Here is a 5,503-nt window from a genome sequence, read left to right as displayed (position 1 = left end):
CTTGCACCCACTTGACAGCCTCTCTCCCACGACACACACACACACACACACACACACACACACACACACACACACACACACACACACACACACACCTATTTTAAAAATCCTCGTTTCCATCTATTTTCGATTCTCCTCCTTCCATTAAATTCCCACTCGCCTTTTATGGCTCGTCCTTCACTCCCATGCTCCTCCTCCTCCTCCTCCTCCTCCTCCCCCCCCTCCTGTTCCTCCTCCTCCTTCCTTCCTTCCTGCCTTCCTTCCTTCCTTCCTTCCTTCCTTCCTTCTCTTCTCCTCACAGACACCACAACCTCATATTCTCCCCCGCTCCATCTTCCCTTGTCCTCTCTCTAATGCGCCCGCCTCCTTTCATCCCCCGGGCGCCGTCACTCTTCCCTGATGAAGCGCCAATTGCCTCGGTTTGTTCCTCACTCCTGCAGATAATCAGCTGTTGAGTTGGAAGAAAGATTCGCTGTTTTTATTACTCTTTTTGCCGTTCCCTTCAATAACCTTGGTATGTTTTTTTTTTTCTTCTTGAGCTTCACAGCCTTTTCTTCCTCTCCGTTGCGTTTTCTTTACAGGTCACTCTCAGCTTACTTAGACAGCTTAGTCACATTTATCTGTTATATGTACAGTACTACTAGAGTGAACATTTCAGTGGTGTTACCTGTGTTAGAGTAGCGAAATGCGTGATGAATAGAAGATATGAACCAGCAGGATTCTGTAACCACTAATGGGCGTTGTTACAAGGGCAATCTCTCATAACTACCATCACCACCATCACCACCACTACGACCATTACTACCACTACTACTAAGGATTCACGTAACGCCTGATGACATGTTATTCATTCGCTGCCCTCGTTAATAAAGTGTAACATTGATATAAATGAAGTTTTTTTTTTTAAGTAGAGTTTCTGTAAAGCTTAAGTTTTCTTTCGTATACGTGCAATACAGAATTACTTTTATCTAACATCGTCATCGTTGTCATTGTAATCATTATCATCATTATCATTGTCCATCATTATCATTATTGTCCTCGTCTTTATCATCATTACCATCTCTTTAATTCCACTGTGCTACAAAGACACTCTGTAATAATACTTGATATCTACATTCATTATCACTTTTCATCTGTCTCTCATTTCATTCTAGTGTCACGTTGCATCTTATATCCTCCTTTTGTCTCTGGGCTTCTCCTTTCCAGCCACTCTCGGCAAGATTGGGAGGAGACAGTGTAGCGCCCCTTCCTTCTTGATGGTAGATTAGTTTAGTGCAATCAGTCTGGCAAGGAGGTGTTGCTGTGTTGTTGTTTGTAGACCCTGTGAAATCCTCGTCTTTTTCTTCTCGTCTTCCTCCTCCTAATCCTCTCCCTCCTTTCTTATTCCTCCTCCTCCTCCTTCTTTTCCTCTTCTTCCTGCTCGCCTTCGTTTGCGTTCTCCTCTTCCTCCCTCTCCCTCCTCCTCTTCCTCTTTAATGCTGGGTCTTCGTCATCCTCGTACTCTTCTTCCTCCTCCTCCTCCTCCTCCTCCTCCTCGTCGTCGTCGTCCTCCTCCTCACCGACGCTTGAGGACTACCAAGTATCGACTAGAAAAATAAATCCTCGGACGTTAACAAAAGTAGATCAAAAGAAAACAACATTTTTTTCTCTGTCTAGTCCTTGAACGCCACTTGAAATCTTATATGCTGAGCTTTGGTCTATAAACGGTGCCCTTAATTAACTATGGACTTGGAAAGGTATGCCGCGCGTGTTTGTGTCCGGTACTGATTGTGTCCCTGCTTGTACCCCGTGAACTGCTACCTTTCCTCTCCCAGGTCACCCCAACCCACCTGTCCATCTTCCTCCAGCCTGCCAGCCAGCCACCGCCTACTCTCTCTCTCTCTCTTTCTCTTTCCTTCGTCCTCAGCTTAGTCAGTTCAGAAGAATTCCTAAGAGAATGAAGTAATTTTCTCTTTCTCTCTCTCTCTCTCTCTCTCTCTCTCTCTCTCTCTCTCTCTCTCTCTCTCTCTCTCTCTCTCTCTCTCTCTCTCTCTCTCTCCCCACGGATCTCTAAAAAACAGTCTTTGGTGAGAAAAAAGGCTGATCTAGGGAGGAGGTGAGTGGTGGGTGAGGAGGGAGAGGAACCCACACTCCTGTACACCTGACACTAGTCTATCTCGAGGCGCAGCAACACACACTCAGACACGTAGCCAGATATCTAGCCAGCCAGCCAGTCAGTAAACCTATCGGCCAGCCAGCCAACCATCCATCCATCCATCCATCCATCCATCCATCCAGCCAGCCAGCCAGCCAGCCAGCAAACCTACCAGCCAGCCAGCCAGCCAACCAGTTAGCCAGCCAGTAAACCTATGAGTCAGTAAGCCAGCTAGCCAGCCAACCAGCCAGCCAGCCAGTCAGCCAGCCAGCCGGCCACACAACCAACCAGCCAGCCAGACAACCAGCCAGCCAGCCAGCCAGCCAGCCAGACATCCAGCGAGCCAGCCAGACATCCAGCGAGCCAGCCAGCTTATTTCTGTATTTGTATGTTAATGCTCTCTCTCTCTCTCTCTCTCTCTCTCTCTCTCTCTCTCTCTCTCTCTCTCTCTCTCTCTCTCTCTCTCTCTCTCTGCCACCGCTGGAAATAGTGTCCCGCGTGTCGGTTATCACGGGCAGAGGCAGCTCGCTCGGAAATGAGGATGTGGCTGTGTATCCTGAGAGAGAGGCTGATGAGGAGCCGCTGCGGCCCACACATACCGCGAACTGAAGCGTGTGTGTGTGTGTGTGTGTGTGTGTGTGTGTGTGTGTGTGTGTGTGTGTGTGTGTGTGTGTGTGTTTATGTAGTTTGTGATGTTCTTTTATAGCACAATTTAGTGTTTTCATCTATTCTAGCCATTTACCACTTCATTTGAGAATTTAATTTGTTTTTTTCTTTTCATAGCTTGGCCATGGTACGTCTTCTATTACCTGATTATTAACCCTCAGTATTGTATCTCTCCTCTAGACTGAGTTATTATAAATCCAATATTATATTCCTCTCTTAAAGCAAAAGAAATGTAATCGCAGAGTATTATCACATTAAAGTGAAAGATTTCAAGAGATTTCAGAATGTGTGAACTTGCTTACAGACGGTCTTCTCAAGGGACTGGCAGCTTCAGCTAGTCTTTTCCACATATTTCTCCAGTTTCGCTATCATTGGCCAGATTTCCTCCTATACAAGTGAATAAGTAGATGAAAGAATAAGTAGGTGACATAATGAATGCATGAATAAATAGATAAATAAATGAACGGATAAGTAAATGCATAAAACTCTTAAACCGTACCGTATATAAAGCTGAAGGTTTAGTCAGAAATACAATATATTCACATAGTCTTACGAGTACTTCCTTCTTGGCTTATTGTTTTCTTGGGCAGCTGAATTTTGAGGGAATACAAGATACTTTTCAATTTGCGTTTCTGGTTGGCCTCACACCACGCCAGTACTGGTCTCATTGGTGGCTGATGTCCCCACTACCGTCCACGCGTTCAGTCCCGCCACCACCGCTGCTTCCTGCTCGTAGTGTAATGATCGTCTCTGCGTCTGAACTTCCACACGTGTCTCAACATATTTCTTACTTTTGACTCTCATGTGATGGACGAAAGTTCTCAAGACGTACTGTCAGTGTTTCTCAGTTTTTTTTTTTTTCCTTCATTTGTTTGATTATTTTTAATGACTTCGCTCTGAGTCGTGTATGTGTTGTACATTTCTCAGAGTCCTTTTTCTTTTTGTTTCCATCATTAACTGAACTTCTCATGTGCTAATTAACTTTTTTTCCCCCCTTTTACGCACTAGGGAGGAAGACGCTAAGGGAAAAACACAAATTCAGAAAAAAAAACCCCGCTAATTGTGTTTCCCATAATTCTTCGTGATCTAAAATGTTGTATGTTTGTGTCTTATTTATAAATATCAGACTCAAATATTGTGTTGGAAAAATCACGTCTTTTTTTATTTATTTATTTTTTCTGTTGTCATCTTGTATATTCGCTTCATAATCCTTGCACTCTCTGTTTTGTCTTTTACTTTACCTCTGCCGTTCCAACGCTCAAAGGAAGTATGTTAAGATCGTTCGTAGTTTATTAATACGTCTGTCATCTCTGAGAACAAAACATTAACGAAAGAAAATCAGAAAAGCTGCAAAAAGTCTACTTGTTTTGGTGCGTTCATTGCGGGAGTTTTACAAGCAGAAGTACTCGTGTGTGTGAATGAGTCAGCGCGCGAGTGAGTGAGTGATGAAATGACTATGACAAAAACACGACCTCTCTGAAAAGAAGAAAAAAAAAAAATAGCCACCTTTGTTGCTGTTACTGACGTCGTTGCCTCCACTACACTCACACCTTCATCATTACTTCCACCATCACGACCACCACCGCCACCACCACCGCCATCAATTCCCCTCCTTTTTTACGTATTGATCGCGTTTCCACAAAGGGCCATTGTCTCGTGTGTCCACTAATTTGCAGCGGAGGAGGAGGAGGAGGAGGAGGAGGAGGAGGAGGTAATGGTGACTGGTATGGTGAAAGAGATAAAGAGAGAGAGCTTATGGAGAGTAGTTTGTTCTGACGTGGAGTTAAAGGCACCACCACACAATACTCCACAATACTCCACACACAGATCTCCTCTCGGGTTCCTCGCCTCAAGTCTTTCTCCCAGTCTCACAGTCTCCCAAACTTACGGAATCACCCTCGACACTCAAGCATTGGCTCGTCTATTTCCATTGTTTAGTGACTTTTCTCCTCCCCTCCAGACGCGTCGAACCGGCAGGGAGTTTGGGTGTTCCTGGAAGTCCCTCGGTCTCTTGGGGGTTGCTGGCGTGACCTTGACCGCGAGAGGGAGTCTGGAAGCTTGACTCTTTCCTTCCTCGCTCGAAATGTGTGGTACGTCTCCTGCTGTTTGTGTGTGGTGGGTGAGAGAGAGAGAGAGAGAGAGAGAGAGAGAGAGAGAGAGAGAGAGAGAGAGAGAGAGAGAGAGAGAGAGAGAGAGAGAGAGAGAGAGAGAGAGAGAGAGAGAGAGAGAGAGAGAGAGAGAGAGAGAGAGAGAGAGAGAGAGAGAGAGAGAGAGAGAGAGAGAGAGAGAGAGGAGAATCATATACTTACCTTTCAGTCTTAAATGGAAGTTTGAAATACAGCCAAGAAAGGTTACAAAAACTTTGCCCGCTCTTTGCCAAACACTTCTCTCTGTAATCATTTATAACTTTTAAGGCATTTATTTATATCCTGCAGTATAAGGAACTTCGTAGCTTAGAAAGAACAAAACTGACTTCCTATCCTCTTTTCTTTATGTGTTCATGCAAATAACTTTTTTTACGGTGCTCTGAAGGTTAGGAAAGAATGACCACAGCAGTAAAAAGAATTCAAATGGACAAACTTTACGTGATGTCTTGTGTATTTACTTTGCTTTTCTGTAATTCAGTCTGCAAACTAAGTGACTAACTGTCTGTGTGCTGGGAGGAAGGTGCCGTATGTATTTGTGCAAATGCTGTAGAAAACC

Source organism: Scylla paramamosain, chromosome 10 (assembly GCF_035594125.1).
Source record: "Scylla paramamosain isolate STU-SP2022 chromosome 10, ASM3559412v1, whole genome shotgun sequence".
Lineage (NCBI taxonomy): Eukaryota > Metazoa > Arthropoda > Malacostraca > Decapoda > Portunidae > Scylla > Scylla paramamosain.
Note: the sequence above shows the minus strand (reverse complement) of the source record.